Genomic DNA, 24368 nt, shown 5'->3' with positions numbered 1-24368 from the left:
CATCCTCATTCTTCTCTACGGTACAAGCATTGCTTCCAACCTGCTTCGTCCATTTCTGCTACCTGCAAGTCTTTTGAATGATTTTAAATGTGCAAACCTGGTTTACAACATGATAGAACATGCTGGGAAAATTGTCATACCCAAGTTTTATTTGCACCCCAATAATGTAAACATCACAAAGTTTTGAGACAGAAACAAATGTAAACTATAACCAGTTTATGGAAGAAGATGGAATTAGCAAAGGACAGGTAGAAAGCAACTTCGTGTTTTCTCACCACCACGCCTGTACACTCCTCTGGGGAACTGTTCACCCCTCTCTGGATGACTCTCAGGTATGTCATTGTTTTCCTGTCACTCACAAGTCTTAATGAGAAATAAGGCTTGGAAAATACCAAAGTACTGGGTCAAATGCAGTATGGTATCAAAGCTGTGGATTCTCCCCATTGCTTCCCGTCTGTGACGAGAGCTAGACCCTCAGGTCTAGAATCTTAGAAGGAGGAAAGAGGATGAGATTGGCGTCCTCATTTTTTGTTCATTTCTGCTTTTACTCTCTGTGTTTTTCCCACTGTCTAATTCCTGTACTTGGCCCTGTCTTGGGCTGAGCTCAGGAGAAGAGTGATCAGAGAAAAGGCCACCATCTTCCTTTGCTAGTGTGTTTGTACCATAACACTGGCCTCTCTCTGTGCCAGCAGCCAAAAGGCAGCTCCTTTCCTGATGAGTCACTTTGTGGGTCCTTCACGAATCTCTCAACTGTAGGCTTCCCATTTGCAGTTCCCTGATGTGGCAAATGTCCTCTCTAAAGGGACTATGATGGTTTCTCAGTCACCACCTGCATCCTAGCCCATTAACACATACTTCCTCTCTTGTAAAGCCACATTTCTGCAGACTGTCCTATTGAGAAAATTCCATCCAAAGTCCCAACATTACCTTTTGTGAGGTTTATGTATTGCCCATAGGAGGAAAGCATCAGACATTTCAATCCTGTTGATTTTGGAAGTGCAGACCATTCTCAGTGAAGCTCTCTTTGCTCTGTTGCCAGCAATAACTCCAGGTAGCCTTTCATCTGTACACATTTTCAGGTGTAGGCAGGGAGGCAACAGTCTCTAAGTTCCCCAGCCTCCAGAGCATACATTCCTTCCTCAGTGGCTTGGAGTGGGAGGAAAGTGACATGCTGTTGCTCATGTCGGGGGCAACAGGCAACTGACATCTCCCAGATTTTCACTCACTACCAGCTTCTCTTTCTAGTTCTTAGCCTTTTCTTATTTGTCTGGAGTGAGTTGATGGGCTAAGAAGACAAAACAGAAGTTAGCTAATGGGCCAAGGAGGCAAAAATTCTCTTTCTGGGTCCTGTCTAAATGATGCTGTACCTCACTTCAGAATTCAGAGATACTCTATTAGTCCAGGCCTTGGGGCCTTGGCAATGAAATAGCAAAAGTTAATATCTTTTACATCCTGAGTTTCATAAGAGAAAAACTCTCTTCCTACCCAAAGCTAATCAATCTCTTTGTTTCTCCTTTGGATCTCATTCTCTGTTGACTTTTAAAGACAACCTTTCTTCTTTTCTCTGAACAATCTCCCCCCTCTCTCCTGAAACAGTCCCATTAGTATCAAACAAGTTCTATTATAATCTCCCATCTCATAAAAAAATGGGTAAATTCTCCAGTGACCCCACACACTTCTCCAGTTATTGCAACATTTTTCTGCTTCTCTTCACAGTCAAACTTCCTAAAAGGTTTTTCTACACAAGCTTTCTCCACTCTCTGTGTCTCTAATTTACTCTTCAAGTAACGACATCTGACTTCCGTCACCATTACTCAACTGAAACTGCTCCTGTCAAAGTTAACAACCTCCATGTTGCCAAATGCAATCTGCGCTATTCCCTCATCTTTCCGAGTGTTTCTCCAGCACTCATCCCAGCTGACAAACTGCCTACTAGAAATACTTTCCTCTTTTGTCCTCAGGATACCACGCCATCCTGGGTTTCCTCTTACCTCTCCTTTTCTTAGTTTTCCTTCGAAGCCTCTCTCTTCTACCTGACCAAGACTGTTACATTTCCCCAGGGCTTCATTCTGGAATACCTTTTCTTCCCCAATTTTGCCTGGAAGAGATTCACCATTCCCATAGCTCTAAATGCCAGCTATATTCTACTGGATCCTAAATCGATATATCTAGCCCAGAACTCATCTCTACCCTGACTTGGTGGATTCAACTATTTAACATGGTGTGTTGAAGCCATCACACAATTAAAATATTCACATCAGAAGTAATTTTTCCTTTTGATGCTATTTCTCCCTTAGTCTCCCCCCATCTCAGAAAGCCACAATGCCTTTCCTCTCCATTGTGAAAGCCAGAAATCTGGGAAACATTCTTCTTTCTCCTCCTTCCCCGGTGATACATGTATTATCACATATTTCCTGACTCTCTCCCATGTATCTAGCCCTGGGTAGTCCCAGTCCATGTTTCCACAGTTCCTAGTCTTTCTGCCTCCAAAAATATAGCTCTAGTCTGTCTACCTCTCTCCCTTTCACTTCCCACTCCCCTAGTCCAGATATCTACTATTTCTAGCTCCAGCATCTCAATCAGCTTCTCACTGACCTCCCTGCTTTCACTCTGGGCTCACACCCAATCAATTTTGCACTGAGCCTCCAGAGTAATTTTTAAAGTCTTTTTATTTTACTATTGCCCAAAATATTTCAGTTGTTTTGCAACTGAAAAAAATATACCCATGTTGGGTAAACCCTGGCTGCCTGGTCCCCACCTTCCTTTTCAGTGTCAAGCATGGCTCCCACCTTCACCCACAACCCTACATCCAGGTAAGCCTTTTTAGTTGTAGGAATAAGACAACTAACTTCTTTCCTCCCTGACGTTCTTTGTACTTGCCATCTATTCTACCATACTCCTGTTCACTCTCATCCTTCAGACCTCTGCTTAAGACCGTATGTTCAGAGATGCTGCCTTTACCCACATTCTATCAATATAAATTAAAATCTCCCTCCCATTCTCCATTTTGGTCTTCTACTCTTTTCTTTTATAACTCCCATCATTCTCAGCCTTTTGGCTAAGGTCAAGTATAACTCCTAGCATAATTTATGATTACTTATTTGCTATTTAATGTTTATGACTCCCACTGGACTGTAAATTCCGTCAGGGCAGATGGTTTGTCTTGCTCCCTCACAGTGGCACCCTCAGCACTTACTACAGTCTGTTGATAGGATCCATTCCAGAGGATGAGTTACAGGAGTGAAGGGGTCATCTCACTCCCCAACTACCCTTATAATTGCAGTGTTTGGACATCAGAACATGGGGGTAACAGAAACAAATGTTGGAATACTGAAACTCTTGTTAAAAGAGTTAAACAAGATGTAACGTCTCTGCCCTTATGGAGCTTTCGTTATCATAGGGGGAAAAGACCACAGTGTATTTAACAAATAACATATATCATGTCCTTCCACAAGATATATATTAAGAAGAAAAGTTAACAGGTAAGAGGATAGAGAATGAGAAGAATGAGGCCATTTTAGACTGGGTGGTTAGTAGGGAAGTCCTCTCTGAGGAGGTACATATGAACAGAGATGTGGGGAATGGACGTCTGATGTGGGAGCAGCCAGTGGAAAGGCCCTGAGGCAAGAAAGGGTTTGGGAAGTTGAAAGAACAGAGTAAAGATTGAAGATTACCAAAAAAAGTGAGACAAAGGTAGGAGAAACTGAGGTTGGAGAGAGGGGTCAGAGTTTGATCATAAGGGGTCTTAGAAAACATGGTTAAGATGCAGAACTGTATTCTGAAGTGTGATCAGAAACTCTGTAGGGGTTAAAGCAGGAGAACAACCTGAGCTCATTGACATTTTGATAGACTCGCTCTGCAGCCCTTGACCAGAAGCAAACAGAAAGTGGAAGACCAGTTAGGAGGCTGCTGCAGTGGAGAGGAGAGATGACCTGTGGACATGAGGCAAAGTGCACAGATGGAGGATGTGCTTTGAAAGTAGGATAGAGACAACTCATTGGTGGCTCAGCTGTGGATGTGAGGCAAGTTTTGAACAAAGTGCTACATTTAGGCCTGAGCAAATGGGTGAAGTTGGTGCCCTTTACTGTGAAGAGAAATCCTGGGGTTAGGGAGGGGTAGGGGTGAATAGAGTTCTATTTTGGCCATGTTATGTTTGAAGAGTATTGAAAGCAGACATAAGCCACTTTGACAATGCACAACTCTTAGGTTCATTGTGGTAATCAACTATAGCCTTGAAGGAGTTGAAACTGGTGTATCAGTTGTTGCCCCTACAATCTCATTACCAAGTTATAATGAAAGCAAGTCTCAGATCTGCTTTTACCACATATGCAGACATAATGTCATTAACAAGTAGGCACAGAACAATTTATACACCTGCTCTGTAAGCTTGATTTAGTCCCAGCTCACACTCCTTCCAACCACCTTAAATGAGTTTACTCAGCAGAGGATAATATTCCATGGAAGGGTCAGACATCCAGAAATCCTTTGCCCTAATGGCTGTAACAGGTCTATTTAAGAATAAAGTTTCCAGTGCTATCTCTAAAAGCACAGCTTGTATGCCTTGCTGGTTTCTTCTATCCTGTTTTTATATGGGTAGGGAATATCCCTAAAATATTGTAGCCAATTCCTATGTCTTGATTACCTCTAATTCGACCTATAAAAGCCCATTTCTAACATCCATTATGCTGATTAACAAGCCACTAATTTCATAAATGAAAACCCAGTTTTGACTTCAGCATGCTAATTAGCAAAATGTCTGGTGTTGATCAGAGTTAAAGATAGCTGAAGTGCTTGTAGTAGCTGCCTCTGGAGATGGCCTTTCTGCAACAAAGCCAGCTGTTGTGCAAATTCCTGGTTAGAACAACTGTTGGAGGCTTAAAGTACCTAACACACCTCTGGCACACGCTCTCTGTGTTGCAGTATTATACAGTAAATGACAGACAGTACCACAAGTCACCTAGTAGACATGTACACAAAGGCATCTTCTAAGTGGCTGGATATACACGTATTATGATGCTTATAACTGCAGGAGTCCATTTGTGAGTTCTTAGCATATGAATGGGATTTAAAGTCATGGTACTAGAGGAGCTTATCCAGGGTGAGTAGGTGGAAGAAGAAGAGATCCCAGGGTTGAGACCTGGAACACTCCAAAATTTAGGGGCTACTTAAAGGAAAAAGACATAGCCAAGGAGTTCAAGAAGAGGCTAATTTTGTAGTTAGATGACCAAAAAAATGTGTTGAACCAAGAGCTAGGCCAAAAACATAAGAGTTTCAAAAAGGAAGAATGATCAAGCGTGTCACATGCTACAAAAATTATGTAATGGGGATTGAGAATGGAATGTTGGGTTTATCCAGACTGACATCAACCAAATTGCAAATATTTTTCTTTCTTCCTTTCTCTTTCTTTTCTCTTTCTTTTCTTTCTTTTCTCTCTTTCTTTCTCCCCTCCCTCCTTTCTCCTTCCTTCCCCTCCCCTCCCCTCCCCTCCTTTCCCCCTCCCTTACCTTCTTGGCAGGATCTCACTTCATCACCCAGGCTGGAATGAAGGGGCAACATCAAAGCTCATTGCTCACTGTGACCTAAAATTCCTGGGCTCAGGCAATCATTCTGCCTCGGCCTGCTGGGTACTAAGACTACAGTACCACCATGCCCTGCTAATTCTTCTATTTTTTTGTAGAGATGGGGGTCTCAATATGTTGCTTAGGCTGGTCTCAAATTCTTCACCTTAAATGATCCTCCCACTTAGGCCGCTCACATTGCTGGTATTACAGGTATGAGCCACCACGCCTGGCCCATATGTCTTGATACAGAAAAGTCCTATATAATAGTGAAAATGAATGAAAACCTGATTGCAGTGGCCTGAGAATAGAAAGAGAGAGAAGAAAGTAGAAATAGTTTGGACAACTCTTTAGAGTTGCCTTTTTTTTTTTTTTTTTTTTGCATTTCAAAATATCAAAGGGATACAAATGGACACATTGTATAATGCTTAAGGTAGGGGGCTGGGCTTTAGTGTGCCTGTCACCAGAGCTCATTACACCTGATAGGTAAGTTTTTATTCTTCACCTCCCTTCCATCCTTTCCACTTCTTGATTTCCAATGACCTTCACATCTCTTTGCGTCTGTGTGTACTCATCATTCAGCTCCCACTCATTAGAGAGACCATATGGTGTTTATGTTTCACATACTGACATACTTCACTTAGGAAATAGTCTGCAGTTCAACCCAAGTTGCTGCAAGAGACATTATTTCACTCCTTTTTCTGGTTGAGCAGCACTCCATGGGATGGTGTGTGTACATATACATGTATGCATACTACAATTTCTTTATCCACTCACAAAGTGATGGACACTCCGGCTGATTCTGTACCTTTGCAGTTGCGCTGTGATAAACATTTGAGTGCAGGTGTTGTTGATAGAATGACTTCTTTTCCTTTGGGCAGATACCCAGTAGTGGGATTGCCGGATCCAGTTGATGTTCTGCACAAGGAAAAAGAAATGGAGCAATAGTTGGAAAATCTGAGGGGTCTAAGAGGTCTTTGTTTTTGCTGTTGTTGTTTTCACTATGTGAGATAGCATAGCATGTTTTTACGATGGCAAGAATGATCCATTAGAAAGGAGGAATTAATGAGGGAGAGTGCCCTCTCCTAATGCCATGCTGTGGAAGGACATTGTTGCCACCCACTATTCCCGCTCCAGTTAGAAATTCCTTGTAATTAAGCTCAATTTCCCTCCTAAGTTTGAAGAAGTCCCGTAGTGATTCAATGGGATAGACAAAATAACTTCCAGAAGAATATTAATCACCAAATAAAAGACCACCAAGGAAGGCACACCTGGCCCTTGCATCGCTATACCAGAGACTAGGAGTGGAAGACAGGCTTCTGCTCTGTTACACACTGGCAGTGGGTTTTGCCTGATAAAGGTTCTAACTGGCCTGATCTTCAAGTCCCAGGCTTGTCCAGAATTGTAGTAACAGCACCTCAGCAAGTGCAGAAACAAGACCAGGAAACTTCCAATGTCTGAGTGCAGGTGAAGAGAAGAAACAGCTAACCAGGAACCAGAAAGAGGAACTCCGTGCTCCCTCTCCCTCTCTTCTTGAGATCACAAGCCTCAGTTTACTAACTGAGAAAAGGACAAACAGTTCAGACCCAGTCAAGCCCAGAAGTGAGCTGAATATGATCCTTTTCTCTCCTTTTTGTCAACTGAGACCCTGCCCCCTTGGCTGAGCAATTCCATCCTCACTCTCCTCTCCATGACACTGCTTCTGTCTCACTCACTTGTCACATTCAACTCACTACTGGATTTGTTGACCCTGATCAGAGATTTCAGGGGGAAATGTCACCTCACAGATTCCCCTTAAATATCTCCAGCTCTGCACACATCTGGCTCAGTGTCACCAAGAACTTAGTATCTTTCGATTGAAACTCTGCAGCCCTCTTGTTGTGGTCATCCTCTCCATCCTTCACACTCCAGTTTGGGGAGTTAATCATCTTGAAAGAAACATAACCCCATATTTCCTGTTGTGAAATAAAAGCTTCCACCTGTCCATTGCCTGCATATGGATAACCAAAACCTACAAGGGTTGCATGTCCCTTCCTGGCCTGCCCCCACCTCCTTCAAGCCCCCTTACCCCCTTCCATTTTGCTTCCACAGAACTGAAAGTCCAAGGATCCAGTGTGGTAGGTCCTTGAGCAAAGGCATAAGCTGTTTCCTTTGCTGGAAATATACTTTTCACCTTTCTCTGTCTGGTGAGCTCTTATTCACCCATCAACACCCAACTCAAATGTCACTCCTCCTCTAAATCCTACTGTTCCATACATTGTTGCTCACCTATCCACACCTATGCACTTATCGTGTCTTGGCATCACTTCCTATACTAGGATTGAAGTGAAGAGTATTTCAGGAAAGGCGTATTTTTTAAACTAAAGTCCATGGTGATAATCTTTTCCCCTTACAACATCCCATGTGAATGCTCTTGTCCCTGGAGTGGGTTCATGACATGAGCTGCCTGAAGGGAAGAAATCTTTTTCACAATTTCAGCAGACTTTTCTCTGTCTCCTGTTAAACACAAACAAGAAAGATTATTGGCCAAGATGCTGTGGCTGAACACCACCTGCCAACCATTAGGGAAGCTGAAATTAAATTCAACCCACTAAAGAGGGCAGAGTTGGGAGAAGAGAAGAAAAGTGGAAATAGAGCTCTTGCCATGTTGTGAATTTACCTGCCATGACTCGGACCTTGTGTTTTGTGAGATACTACATTCCATTATTGTTTTAATCAATTTGAACTAGGTTTTCCGGTACTTGCATCTGAATGCCCTCTACTTGATCCATCCACTTTCAATTGTGTAAACAGAATTAGCTTTCCTTAATGCTCTCTTCCCAGAGGACTTTGTCATAGTACATTTACATTTCTCTCCCCACAGAAGACAGTGCCCTCATCAATATCAGGGGGTCTTTAATGTCCTGCACAGTTCTCAGCACACAATAGGTTGATGGGGTAATGAATGAGTCCCTTGGTAATCTCCCCAACCAGGCCACTGAATTGTAAATTATTAAAAGGAAGGTAATAAAAAAAGATATAGAGAAGGAAGAGTCTTTTTAAAGAGAACAAGGCTAATAACTGAAGAGATAGTGTTTTGGGTGAAATAGTATCTTCAAATTCGGTTCATTGTGTCCGTACTTGCAACAGGGAAAGGAAACTGCAACAACATTAAGGCAAGGGAACCCACCTCAGACCTCAGATCCTTATGAAGAGTCCAGATTTTTTGTAATTTCAAACCTTGATGCCAGCATTTATCAGCAATTCTACCTAAGCAACTGAGTTTTACTTTTCTTCTGGCAAAGCTGCTTGAGGCTTAAACAAGGTGAAACGTAAAAAGAACCTGTCATAATACCTGGGCCAGATTAATAACTAAGATCGAGCAGGGAGACGTGAGAGATAAGCAGATTGTTATCCTTTTTTCTTTGGTTTAACTGAGAAAGATTTCCTTAAGGGAGCCACCTTCTCAGCTGTCACTCTCCTGAAGCTAAGATCCCGGAATCCTGTCTCTATTCGTGTCTGAGCTTAGCCTAGATACGACTGTGGAGATGAAGGCAGGACTGTTGTGACAGGAGCCTTATCGTTTTCTAGTTAAGAAAATAAACTGAAATGGAAGAAGTAGAAAGATTGAGTAGGAAGAAAGGATGGGAATGCCTATTAGTTGAATCTTCATTTGGGGGGTAGGGGGGGCAGCTGTTTTCCAGTCTTGAATTCAGTGAGGTGGGTATTATTAACCCCCATCTTACACTAACACCCGCTAAGAACACCTAAACTTAGGAAACATAAGAATTTGCCCCAAACCACATGACTTGTTGGAGGCAGAGCCTCTAATCCAAGTCCATTTTGTTCCAAAATAATAGGTGAGGCCAGGAGCCAGAGTCAGGGACTCTGGGGTCCTCACACACCACAGCAGAATCAAGATTGAGATGACACAGCCAGTTTACTTGCATTTTCACCCCAAGTCTTGAGAGAGGGTATATTAGTAATTTAATTTATTCCCTGCAGTTGGTGCAATGTAATTCCCTGGCAAAGTGTATTCAGGCCAATCCATAGGGGGACCAGAAAAAATGAAGTACAACTCTTAGAAACCATGTTCTTTACATGAAAATAGATCAGGCAAACTGAAAATAGCCTGAGGGAGTGAGAGACAAAACATGGGAAAAGTGAGGTGGAGGCTGAGACAGCTGTGGTGTGGGGAAGGAAGGGCGCTGTGCAGAGAGAAAAGGGTGTGAAGAGAAGAGGTGGATTTCTTTTCCCCATAATTTTTTAAAGCATTCATTCATTCCCTGAGGCAAAATCACTCCCCCAAAGATAGGATATTTTAAATTATGTCAGTTAGTGAAAGTACCACTTCCTTGGTGTTTACCTTCCAAGAGCATTCATTTTCTGAAAGAAACAGACAAATAAATAAATAAAGGGATAGTTAGCAAGATAAAATTTCCCCCAGATTTGAAACTGATGCATCATATGTAAATTTTGAAAGTACAGAAAAGCATAATGAAGAAAATCACCCACTAGGGGTGCCTAGATATAACCATTATTAGCACTTTTTACGTTAATATCTGTCTTTATAAATATATGTGTGTTGACATATATGTATGTGTGCGCACACATACGTATCTCCATGATGTTGCAAAGTCACAAACACAAACAGAATCTTCCAGTTCCTAAAATGAGATATACGTTGCTAGGGCTCTAAAGGCTCCAGAATCACCTGTGTTCTAGTTGACATTAACTTCTTGTCTTCTCATAGACTTTGAGTCTTCATTTATGTCCTGTCTCTTCTGCATCATAAAATACATTTTAAAAATACTAATTAAATCCACATATCCCTTCATCTACCACCTCATTTCTCATCTCTACCCCTTGAAAGGATTGTCTTGTCTTCATGAGCTCATACCACTTCATCTCTAATTTCCTACTGTGCTAAAACTACTCTCTCACTCGCTGTCTCTATATAATTTACATATATAGTTATATATACATATAATTAATAATTTCTTGTTTTAAAAATTTACTTCATTTGCTATGCACATGTATCACTATGAAAGTTTTGAGACAGACTGTGTTATGGTCCATTATTTCTCTTCCAAGAAGCACAGATGACCAGCGTCCTTTCTGATTCACCCAGGCAAGTTTCAACTAGCTCACCTAACTGGTGTTGCCGGGAGGGCTTCATTTGTTTCCATCCACATGGATTTTATATTTCTTAATTTTTGTGTATCTCAAAACTTTTGTCATGACCCATGTACTTCCACCAATTCAGCTCCAAATGAGCATTGTCTGTAGGTCTTTTCTCTGGGTCCATTCAGTTTCTATAGAAAAGACTCCCAATTTCTTCTCCAGTTTCATGGGAGTTCTGGGAGATAAACATGGAATGGAGGCTGGTCCTTTACTTCTCTAAATGTCAACTTTTACTCTTTCCCATTATGTTAACAATCACTCACACTCTTCTTTATTGTGGATTAGAGAGGGAAAGCTGGGTCTCTGGCTGCTCTTTACAAGACTTCCCTGCAGCTCTGTCTCTCTCTCAGGTCATGCTCTCAGTACAGCTCTGGTAGTGCTATGGAATGAATGCTATGTCCCTTCAAAATTCAGGTATTGAAACCTAATCCTCAGTATTTGGAGGTGGGGGCCTGTGCAGGGTGATTAGGTCATGAGAACCAAGCCCTCATAAATGGGATGAGTGCCCTTATCAAAGAAGCCCACAGGAGCTCTGTTGTCCCTCCCACCTCGTGAGGACATGGTGAGTGGGCACCATCTATGAATCAGGAACTCACCACTCAGTCTTCCAGAACCTTGGTCCTACACATTCTAGCCTCTAGAACCATGAGAAACCAATTTCTGCTGCTTGTAAGCCACCCAGGGTATGGTGTTTTGTTGTAGCAGTCCAAGCAAAATAAGGTAAATTATACCAATGGACCTAATTTCTCACCCCTCCTTTCATCCCTGTCCTTTGGAGTTTCTCTCACTACAGAGTCAGAGTCTACTTCCTTACTGTTTGAATTTAAATGTGGGTATGTGATTCTTTTTGGCTAATAGAATGAGGTATAAATGATAGTTCTGAGACTAGTCCTAGCATTTTCACTGGTCCTTCTGTGCCTCTGCCTTTACCATTAGAAGGACAAAATTGTGCTAACCTGCTGGCATTGGCACGAGTATAGCTGCCCCAGATAAGGACCCCAGGAAACCCCTGACTCAAGAGAAGCCCCCAGCTGGCCCACAGATGTGTGAGTGATCCAACTGACTGAACAACAAAGGTTATTGCATGCCACTGAGGTTTCATGATTACTGCTGACACATTACTATTGTACCTATACCTAACTCATGCACCTTTTCTTCCCATACCTGAGCCTTTCAGGGGGCTTGGGGTTGAGAGGGATATCATGTATTCTCTCTTTCTCATCCCTCTTTTTAAACATCTACCACTTCCTCACATAATTCATTTGGTCTTCGTGTTCTCAGATTTGTGGACATTTCTCTCTTTGTTTTTCACCCACCTGTTCTCTTTGCCTTTCTCAGCATTTATCTATTTAACTTCTGTATTATTATATTAAGGGAGTATTCTGGAAACTAGGAAACAAGAGATAAATATATGTACTTAATCAGAAGTCCCTCTTCCTGAAACCTTCTGCTCTCTTAGTCTGACAAGAACAATGCTATTGTTCACCAATTTCCAGACACAGTCCTTCCCACTGCTGACTTCTATATTCTGACCGAGGCCACTAGTTCTGACCAAGATAACATGAGCAGAAATAATTCAGGCCACTTTCATGAATCTCTCTTTTTCCTACTACTGTGTATACTATGTATTGATAGTAAGGAGTAATTTGGTCTTTGTATTACATACTACCAAAGGCAATTTTGGCTGTGCTATGGAAGAAATGAACATTTTTCACGCATGTAGCCCTAGGATTTTGTGTCTCCCTTTTGGGGGGCAGACAAAGAGTAACTTTTTATCATATAATATATAAATACTGCTGTTAGGTGAGCACATGCTGCTGATACTGTTGCTGTTTAGAAGTATGGATAGAAAGGTGAGAATCCAAAGGGGTGGACTGTATCATACTTTTTTCAAGTTATCTTAAAGACCGTGGGAGTCTCAGTTTTCTATTTTAATATCTTTAACAGCATTTCTTCCCCCACTCGTTGTTTGAACAATGGACCATGCATTTTTGTTTTGCACTGTACCCACAAGATCTGTAGTTGGCCCTATGACAGAGGATCATAAGGTCTGTGTGACTATTTTAATAGTCTTTCAAAGTTGTACTCATTCACACTCCACCTGAAGAGGATAAAAGTTCCTTTTGTGCCGTAGTATTGTTATCACTTGTTACTATCAATTCTTTTATAATTTCAGATATTCTAGTGGATGTATTGCATTTCCCTGGTGACCAGTGAGTTAAAGACCATTTTGATACTAGCATGTTTATTGGCTATTTGGATGTTTTCTTTTATGAAGAATGTGCTTGTGGGAATCATTTTTAAAATTGATTTACAATATATTTTTTCTTGTTTGCCAATACTTCTATTTTAATTTATTTTATTGACAATAGCCATTCCCAGTGGGTGTGAAGTGATATATCATTATGGTTTAGATTTGTATTCCCTATTTATTAGTGATATAGAACTTGTTTAAATGAGTTTATTGGACATCTGTATATCTTTATTGGAGAAATATCTAATCTGATCCTTTGCCCATTTTTAAATTGTTCTTTGTTTTCTTGTTGAGTTGTAGGAACTCTTTATATATTCTAATATTAATATAGTCAGATATATTATTTGTAAATATTTTATTTCCTTATTTCAGTAGTTTTTCACTTTCTTGATAATATCTTTTGATGCATACAAGTTTTAAATTTCAATGAAGTCTTATTTTTTTAATTTCAAAACATTAAGGGGGTACAGATGTTTTTGTTACATGGATAGCTTTTATAATGCTTTATTCAGAGCTATAAGTGTGCCCATCTCCCAAATAGTGTTCATTAGGGGTTGGTTTTTACCCCTCCTCTCTTCCTCTATCTTGATTTCCAATAATTTTTACTTCTTTCTGTGCCCACATGTGCCCATAAAGTAGCTACAAATTATTAGAGAGTACATGTGGTATTTGTTTTTTCATTCTTGAGATATTTTGCCTCAGATAATTTTCTCCAGTTCCATCCAAATTGCTGAAAATGACATCAACTCATTTCTTTTTATGGCTGAGTAGTACATCATGCTACGTCTGTGTGTATCTATGTGGGTGATATCTTGCTAATGCAATCATGAATTGATGATCAATTGGGTTGATTCCACATCTTTGCAACTAAATTATGCTGCAAAAAATATTTGAGTTCAGGTGTCTTTTTAATAAAATGATTTCTTTTCCTTCGGGTATATATAAAGTAGTGGGATTACTGAATTGAACAGTAGATTGAAATGATATAGGTTTCTGACAGTGGCATAGACATCACCTTTTAGAATCAGAAGATTAGAATGTAAGTTAAGGAAAGGATTAACATGGCATCTCCTGGAGGACTCTGGCAAAGCTCCATGGCTATAGTCCAGGGCTTCCATCAATCAATGTTAGTCAACCAGGAAAATATCAGAGCATGGGAGAATCTAATGCTTCTCCAAACAAGAATTTGGCCAGTGAATCACCATGTCATGCAGTTGCAACTCCAACCCTTAGATCTCAGTTCCCATTCATATCCTAAATGGGACTGCTGCTTCATCAACCAGAAACATGGAGCAGGCAGAATGGGGTTAGAGCTAAGTTCCACCACTCAGATGGAAAAGTTCCATTGCTTAAGGCATTGATTGTGCCAGGTGAAGTGCTTCTGATGCCTTCTCAGTCAGACAGCTTGAAAGTCTTAGAGTCCAAGAGGTGTAGTCCAATATCTACCCCTACTAAATTCTGGACCTTGACTTGGACTATAACAAGAAAGGGGAACATAAGCAATGCTCAAATGCCTGAGTCCAGGGAGTTTTTCCTGAGGAATGATACCCTCGCAAGCCTACTAAGCATGCCACCTTGGTGTTTGCCCTGTGTTGCATGGCCATTGGTACTCAATTCTGGTGCTTTTTTCTTTCCTCAAACTCCCTTCCTTGATGAATCACCAATTTTAATGGTTTGAATGTCATTTATATACTTCTAGTTCTCACATATATACTATACTTGTACCTTTGACTTCCCTGACCTCAGAAATTACATGTCCAGGTATTCACTTGACATCTCCATCAGAATGTCATACAAACGCCTCAGAATTGCATCCTCCAGACTAGACACTATCATTATTTCTCCACTGCCACTACCTTTTCCATGCCCTTCTTCTACCTGCATGTGGATGTCATCATCTTTCACCTCTTCTATTCTTGCCCTTCTCTGCTCCATTCTCTGTATGACAGACAAAGTGATCTTTCAGAAACATAAACCAGATCATTCCACTGCACTGCTTATTGGTTTACTGACTGCACAAACACCAAACTTATGTGGTATAAAAGACGTGGTGACAAGGTCTCATTCTTCAATGTCTCATTTAGTGAATCAAGAGATTCACTAAAAGTAATCTCTTTTTTAAATCACCCTTTCTTATTATCCTTTCTAAAGTAATTCTCCATTTTTATTCTTTGAGTATCTTTCCCAATTTTTAGTTATTTAATTTGCTTAATGGTTTGATTTCTCCATAAGCTCTGTAAGAGCAAATATCCTATCTGTCTTATTCATCACCATTTTTCTATAATTAGGACAATGGTCAGTACATAGTAACTTCACAATAAATGTTTGTAGAATAAAAATAATAAGCACATTACCAGTGTAGGTTTACTGAGCGTGTCCTTCGAGCATTACTTAATTGCCTTTTTTTGCTTTAGCTAATATCTTTCTCTCAGATGATGGTCATTTTTAACAAAGAAATAATTTTATCACTCTAATCACTCTAGGAGAGTTTAATGTGTACTCAGGTAAGGGAAGCAATCCCACATATAAAGAAGCAGATGCTGGGGTACTGATCAGACTAACTTCCCAGCTCTGCCATTCACCTTGCAACTTTTTACTTCAATACTTTTAAAAACTGCTACATATAGGTCTTTGCAGTACTTAAAAGTAGTTTAAATCATAAACATGAATTCCATCCATGCAAGGAATTCTATATAAAGATTTAAATAAAGATTTATATTTTAATAATGACTTCCTCCTCATTATTAAAAATTCCTTAGTTGGAAAAGATCTTCAACTAGCTTTTTCAAAAAGTATTTATTGGCTGTTTGCCTATCTGAAAATCTTTTGAATAATTGCATGGGTAAGTATGGAATTTGGGGTAACAATCCTTCCTCACATAGCTACCAAAATTCCAGATGTTGCTCCACTGTCTTCTAGCATTTACGATTGAAGGAATTAAAATAAGTCTGTCACCAACTAATATTAATACCTCTATAGATAAGCTCTTCATTTTTTTCTTCTTTTTGTCAGGGATTCTCACAAATTTTTCTTCTTTATAATTCAAAAATTGTGCTTGACTATATGTAAGTATAGATATCATTTGATTAATTTTACTGGAAATTTTTTTTTTTACTATTTTTTTCCAATATCCTTTCTAATTTATTCTGGTTTCAATTGGGTTACTATTCAAAAGCACTTCTAATTATCTGATAAAGCTTCTGTCTTCTATCTTCTACATTCATAATCTTCCTTTTAATTTTTTTTCTTATTTCCTCTGCACTTTTGAAAGGCTTCTTAAGTTCCTCTTGCCACTGGTGATTTATTTTTTTCTCAGCATCAATTCTGTTCCTTGGAGCCTATGATATAATGTCAGATTATTCCTCAGGAGGCCTTGATTTATAGGTGATAGACTTGTACCTCCCCATCCTCACAACTTTTATGACATTTCTTTGCCTGATGACAGAAATACTCTAAACTCATATTAAAGAACATCTAATGACTGTGAATGACACTAACACTAATGCCATTGCCATGCCAAGTCAATTATCACACTTGGTTAGCTAGTGAGGTGAATCCTGCAAACGTGCTTAAGCTGTGAGAATCTCATTCACATAAGCGCCACAGTGAGGCTCTCATTGAAATACAAGAGCACAGGATGAAGCAGGAGATGAGCAGAGGATGAGCAGGGGATGAGCAGGGGAGACACAGAAAATGGGCATCTCCTCTGAGGGGACCAGTTAAAGAAATGCACCACCTCTGGGCCAGCCTGGCCCTGCAGGTGAGCAGAAAGGACTTGTAGGGGTAACAACTTTAAGCCTGAGACCAAAACTTGAGGAATGGAGCAAGGGCTGGATTCCAGCTCCTACTTGCTCCCCAGGTTGGGTACCCGTGTGGTACACAAACTGTGCAAATGAATATGGCAGCTCTGGTTCTAGTTGTTCCCAAGGTCAGTGCTATAGTTTTATGATTTGATTTTCTAAGTCAATAAATCTTTGTTTGTTTGTTGGAAGAAGTTCTGTCCCTTTCAGCTGAATGAAATTGGTTGATCTGCACAGATGACATAATTATTCCTCCAGTCACTAACAAACAAGGCACTTACGTATTGGAGTCAGCTATTGGCTGAAGCAGATTAGGAAGTCCGAGAATAGCTGGTGTTGAGACAGCCTCAGGTGACCTCACCATTTGGCACAGAGCATTAAAGAGTAACCTACGAGCTGAGGTTGCACATATCACCCAACAAACAGGCTGGAAAGACAATGAGTTCTTGAGATGCCATCACATAGCATCTCAGAGCTAGGAATGAGGGCCATTTCCTTGGTTATAGAGACTAACTTGGTAAGACAGAATGTGGTGTATTTATATCTTGAATTTTCAGAAAGGACAGGACTTAAAAACAGGTCTTCTTTCCAGGTGACAATAAAGATTTTCCTGGCTACTATTAAGACTTAGTAAATCTATCCAGTTCTTGGGCCTGTCTTACCCTGGTATGGATAGACCGTCTCGCAAAAATCCAGTCTGATCCTTTCTGTCAGCAAATGGAAGGAAAGAAGGTAGGAAAGAAGAAAGGAAGAAAGGGAGAGAGGGACAGGGGAGGGAGAGAAGGAGAGAGAGAGGGAGGAAAATTCATTCATAATACAATATTGATATCGGATTAAAGTGGAACTCTTCTCAGAGAATATTGTATTATAAACAGGGGGTGAAATGTTAAGCTGAAAGTATAAACTCCTTGAACAGATGAACTTAAGATGAACTTAATTGGGGTCTGTATCCCCCATACCTGCCAAAGTACAGAGTACAGAACAGGTAAAAAAAATATGTTTCCTGAGTGGTAAAATCCGTTTTGAATGCACCAGCTGGAGAGCTGGGAGTAACTGTGGCTGAGTCACCTCCGTACTCCCCAAACCACACCCCTGCACTGTAGCTCCCCATGTCTAGCTTCATAGGCACCTCCTGGTCCCCTGTGTTCTAACTGGACTATAGACATTTCCATTAGCAGTAATAGCTACCATAATATTTTTGCATGTGTGCCCTCATTAGTTTGAGTTTTTATCTTTGTATCCCCAGCACCTATTGTGGGAGCTGATTAATCTTTAATAAATGAACCAACAAATGAAAGAGGAAGAGAGAAGGACAGGAAGAGAGTCAAGATGTGAAGTTTGGGTCACAACAGCTAACTCTGAGCTCTTCTCCCAAGTCCGTGACAATGAAAATTGAAGGTAATTAGGGGAAATTATGACAGTTAGCTGTTACTGTGTAATAAACCACTCCCCAAATTAATAGCTTAAAACAATCATTAGCATTTACTTAGCCAAGAGGTTCATGCACTGACTGGGCTGGGCTTCACAGCGTTGTTTGGCTTGTCTTGGGCTGGATCCCTCGTCTGCTACAGCTGGCTGGAGTTCACTGACCTAGGCTCAGTGAGGCTAGGGCTGTGTATCCTCCATGTGACTGTCATCATCATCCTGGGACCAGAAAAATAACTCAGCTCACTCCAGGTGAAGACAGAGGTACAAGTGTAAACCCAAGTACGCAAGCACCTGCACAGCTCTGCTCGAGTTACATCTGTTAACGAGCCATTGACCAAAGGGCTAATGCACTGGGACCATTAATGCAATCCATCTAATTGCATTCATCTAATTGATTAATCTAATGAAGAGGCTCTTCATCCCTGTGAGAGCAAACAATTGTTTAAAAGCATATCTCAGACATACCATTTTGTGGCATTGAAATAAATACTTAATTTTGGCCAGAAAAAACTTTTAACACTTTTATGGGAGAAGAAAACCTTCTAAAACATTTCTGGAAATACAAATCACCAATCCATCTCCTTTCCTAAAATCCAAAGTGGTAATACATGGGTCAAAAATTGTGATGGGTCTAAGATTTCACCCTTATTGCATGCTAACAAGTAGCCTGCCACAATTTCCTGGGGACTGGCAAAAGGCATTGGACTCCTGGATCAGAAACAAAGGACATTTTATTACTCACTTTTACCCCAATTCCCTGAGCCCAATTCTCAGACAAGACAATGCTTGGCTAGGCAGCTGACACCTGCACACTCAGTGTATTGTGCTACAGCAAAGGAAAACTGAGCTTCAGGAACCCATGCCTTACATAATAGACAAGTAAGTATATCTGCCCTTGCTATAGAAAAAGACGCTATTTCTATCTTCCAAGGTTGTTTTGTTAAATAATTACCACTGAATAAATAGGAATAAAGGCAATTGGTGTCATTTTTCACAACATATATAGAAATGCAAGAGATCCACAAAGAATTGTGTCCCAACAATGTAAAATAATTTCATCATCTGTGCTGGCCTTGGCCAGAGCCATGATTCATGGAAGGCTTGAATTTCTGTTTGGGGTACCAACACTACCCATGCATGCAGGGTCACATGCATAGGCACAATAGTATAAGGCAAATACCAATCCAGTTCCTTTGTGTGGTCTTTTCTCACCAACCACAAGTCAAAAGTCATACTTTTCCACTGACTGTTTCCCTAGTGGGAGTAAGACATGTTTTGAGTCTCCATTACCCCATCTGTAAAATAAGGGATAGAGTCAACAGGTTTCCCCTCTCAGATTCTCTTTCCTGGGTTAGGGTACCCATCTTCCAGCAGCTGTGAGTGTTGAATAGATCCTTTCTGAAGAATTGCCTTTTGCCAAAGAGAAGTCACCTTACTCCAGATGCTAAGCCATGCCCACACCTACCTTGAGGGCAATTTATGTTCCTGAGCTCCAGTAGGAAGCTCTTTCCCCTGCCCTACTTCTCTCATTCCCATTCTCCTTTGAGGGCACCCCACTCTGTACATAACATGCACTCAAATCCTTTACTCAGGCTCTGCTTTTAGGAAGCCTAACTTAAGGTAGAGTATTAGTGGCCTGCAATGCAGGGCCATGGTCAAACATAACTGGATACAGTTCAGGGGTACAGGAATCATTTTAACTTTCCAACAATTTCTGCCTCTAGCCCCCAGGGTGATCTTGTCTACTAATCCTCCCAATCTATACAGCTGCTCTTCCCACAGAGCTAACCTCTGGTCAGTGGTTCCAGCAGGCCCAAGAGTACTCCAGAACTCTTCCTCCCATTCAACTGGCCACAGTCTTTTCTAAGGCAGGCCTATTCTTTTCCCATTAAGCTCTGTGATGACCTATACCAACAAAATTCTGGATCATCCAGAGAGGCCATATAGCCTCCATAAGAAGCCATATGACTGGATTACTATTCAGCCATTAAAAAAGATGGAGAGTTTACATCTTTTGTATAACCTGGATAGAGTTGAAACATGTTTTTGTTAGCAAAGTATCACAAGAATGGAAAAGCAAGAATCCAATGTACTCAATACTAATATGATGCTATTATAATCTAATACATACCCTCATCAATTCAAGGTCATCATGAGGGATTGATGAAAGGGGAGGAGGGAGGAGGATGGAAGATTATGGTGTATGGTACACTTCTTGGAGGCAGGACACAATTATAAGAGGAATTTTACCTAACAAATACAATCAGTGTAACTTAATTCTTTGTACCATCAATGAATCCCAAACAATAAAAAATAAAATTTGATTTGGCACCTGTAGCTCAGCCACTAGGGCGCTAGCCACTTACACGGGAGCTGGCTGGTTCAAATCCAGCCCAGGCCTGCCAAACAGCAATGACAACTACAACCAAAAAAAAAAAAAAAAGAAATAGCTGGGCGTTGTGGCAGGCGCTGGTAGTCCCAGCTACTTGGGAGGCTGAGGCAAGAGAATCGCTTAAGCCCAAGAGTTTGAGGTTTCTGTGAGCTGTGATACCACAACATTCTACTAAGGGTGACATAGTGAGAATCTTTCTCAAAAATAAAACAAAATAAAATAAAAATTACCAAAAAATATTTTTAAAAAACCCAAAATTTAAAAAAATGAATCCATGTATGTGCGTGTGTGTGTGTGAGAAAGAGAGAAGCTGATCTTGAAACATACTTGGCCATAACAGTGCAGATAACCCACAGTAAAAACCGAAGTAAAAAATAATCTCCCAGGCTGTATGAGTCCAGGAATAATGTCAGGAAAGACAGTTATTCATTGGGACTTCCCTTCACTTTCAGATCACTGCAGTTACCCCCTGATGCAGGTACATACCAACCATGCCCCTGGCAATGCCGGCGTCTGGGAAGCTGCCTGCCATCTTCATAGGTACTTATGCCACCATTAACGCTAGGCTGCTTTTTCTGGATATATCGGCCTCTGCTTTGATTGCAAGGAGTCAGCCATTTATTAACCTGTACAGTTAACTGTTTGGGTGCAAATACAAAACCAGACACTTACAAAAACTTTAAGTCATTTCTATAACTCTTCAATTTCTGTTTCTAGTGCTCTTCTGAGATCTAAAATAAATTTATAAGTCTTCCCTTTTGAATTCATATGTCTCTCCCCAGCACTCGTCCTGACCCCAACGTTTTGACCTAGGAACTTCTCTTTTGCCTCACTGACCCGCTTCCAGTCAACTATCTCTCTCCTGAGTTCAATCTACCCACTGAACCCAGGTCTTTCTTTCTTTTGACACTTTACTCATCTAAATAAAGAACATTATGGACACAGCATACTGCATGCTTCAGTGTGACACTCTGGCAACATTTTTTATTAGTACAGAAGCCACGTCTCTAAAGTCAATCCAGCAGGGGTGAGCCACAAAAATCCAGCTCATGTCATCAGCTCCATCCTGCCTCAGCATCCCTTATGGGTGCTGTGTCCCGTCCTCACTAGGAAAAGAAGGCAGATATCATCTAACTCCTGTAAGATTAGCCCATATCACAAAATCCCAAGACCAGAGATGTTGGCATGGTTGTGGAGAAAAGGGAACACTTCTACACTGCTGGTGGGAATGCAAGTTAATACATTCCTTTTGGAAAGATGTTTGGAGAACACTTAGAGATCTAAAAATAGATCTGCCATTCAATCCTATCATTCCTCTACTAGGTATATACCCAGAAGACCAAAAATCACATCATACCAGAATGTTTATTGCAGCCCAATTCATAATTGCTAAGTCATGGAAAAAGCCCAAGTGCCCATTGATCCACAAATGGATTAATAAATTGAGGTATATGTACACCAAGGAATATTATGCAGCCTTAAAGAAAGATGTAGACTTTACCTCTTTCATGTTTACATGGATGGAGCTGGAACATATTCTTCTCAGTAAAGTATCTCAAGAATGGAAGAAAAAGTATCCAATGTACTCAGCCCTACTATGAAACTAATTTAGGCCTTTCACATGAAAGCTATAACCCAGTTATAACCTAAGAATAGGGGGAAGGGGGAAAGGGAGGGGGCTAGAGGGAGGGTGATTGGTGGGATTACACCTGTGGTGCATCTTACCAAGGGTACATGTGAAACTTAGTAAATGTAGAATGTAAATGTCTTAACACAATAACTAAGAAAATGCCAGGAAGGCTGTGTTAACCAGTGTGATGAAAATGTGTCAAATGGTCTATAAAACCAGTGTATGGTGCCCCATGATCGCATTAATGTACACAGCTATGATTTAATAATAAAAAAAAAATACATAAAATAGAAAAGAAAAGAAGGCAGAGAAGGGTACAATCGTCCAGATAAATAATCTGGGCAAGACTTACCTCTCCTATATAAGGACATATCTCCCAGAAGAGAGCACAAACAAAATAGCATAAAAATGGGCATGAAATCACATCCTCTCCATCCTAGTAGATTTGGGAAGCCTGTCTGGCTTCTCCACAGAGTCCCATTTTAGAAGTGTAGAAGCTAGTCCTCAGAATGCAAATGCTTCTACTTGAAATGTTCTTTGACTCAACAAGGCAGCATCTGCATATTGGGAGACCTGCTAGCACTAATTTATTTCAGAAAAGAAGAAGAAATTTATGAGCAATTGGTGCTCAGAGTCGTCTTACTTCCCAGTGCCTCAAAGGGAATCAGAGACGTGGCAAAGAGACAGGCACAGATGCTGCTCAAGTGCTTCCTCATTTAGAACATTCAAATCATTCGGAACACCAAGATGCATTTATTTGCTGCTCTGAATTATATTTTTTGAAACTCTAAAAATATTTACTCTTTTGTCAGGTCTTAGAAATTCAAGTTTCGAAAGTCCCTCCAGCTTCCCACGCCGATTTCAATAAACATTCACAACAATTCATAGGTGTGGAGACTAGTCTGTGGAAACCAACACAGTGACAAAGGTTTGAGAATCTGGTGCTGGTAGTCAAGGAACAGAATTAAAAGTAAAACAATCCGCCTCCACATCTGGTAACAAGGCAAGAAATTGTCACTCGGTGAAGATGCCTCAGAGGAATCAACATACAGGGAAAGGGTTTTTCTTTCATCTCATTTTACTTTGGTGGATGAGCATAGCTGATACCCAAATTAAAACAGCTATTTTATGCCATCAGAAAAAAAAAGACATTTGTCCACACGACCCTGAAAACTAAAATAGATTCTGAAATGTTGATGTGCTTATAATAATAGAAGGGGGGGATGGCAGAATCCAGAAAGTGGAGTAGAAATGTAAGACTGTGCATCCATCAATGCCCAAGAGAAAATGGTGTTGGAAATATCGAACACTATATTTAATAATTAAAGACCTGTGTTCTAGAGTAAAGCAATGGTAGTTTTCATGTATATGTTCTTTGCACATTTTCTGGGCAAATTTGCCTACTTTTGTGTTTTATTTTCCTATATGTGCTGATGACTCTCCAATCAAGCTTTGGGCCAGTGTTGGTCATTCCCACACGGGTATCTCACAGACATCTCATAAATCTAAACCTGAACTCAGTGCCTTCTCCTCAATGAACAAAACTTGGAGTTTTTTCTTCCTCAGACCCTTCTCTCTCAATGGCTGAAGCCAATCAAGCAAATTCTATTAATTCTTCCCTGAAATATGGTTCAAATTCACCCCCCTCCCTCTCCATATCTGATGCTACTACTTGAGTTCAGGCCACCACAGTCAATTTTATGAACTATTTCATCAATCTTCAAACAGGTCTCCCTGCCTCTAACTTTGTCTTCATCAATCTATTCTTTTCCAAGCCTCTCCCCTCTCCACCCAAATGACTTAAAACTGCAAATGTGATAGTTCACTTGTCCCACAGCAATCCGTTATCACCTTCAGGCTAACTTTACTTGCACTCTAAATGCCACCATACTGGGCAACTACTTGTAGTCCCCTGGAGATCTTACCCTTGTCTCACCATCTGCCCTGGCCTTTCCTCTCCTCTGTTACCCAGCTGAATCCTACTCATCTCTGAATACTCCACCTGATTAGACATCACCTGATCCAGAATATCTCCCTGAAGCATTAATTAGCACTGCATATCACATACTAGAAAGGTCCTCTCTGACAAGGCTCTTACAGATAGATAAAATGTCTTACTTGCATAGCACATAATGATGGCTTA

The sequence above is a fragment of the Nycticebus coucang genome, chromosome 10, assembly GCF_027406575.1.
Source record: "Nycticebus coucang isolate mNycCou1 chromosome 10, mNycCou1.pri, whole genome shotgun sequence".
Classification (NCBI taxonomy): Eukaryota; Metazoa; Chordata; class Mammalia; order Primates; family Lorisidae; genus Nycticebus; species Nycticebus coucang.
The sequence above is the reverse complement of the archived record's forward strand: the minus strand, read 5'-3'. Positions refer to the sequence as shown.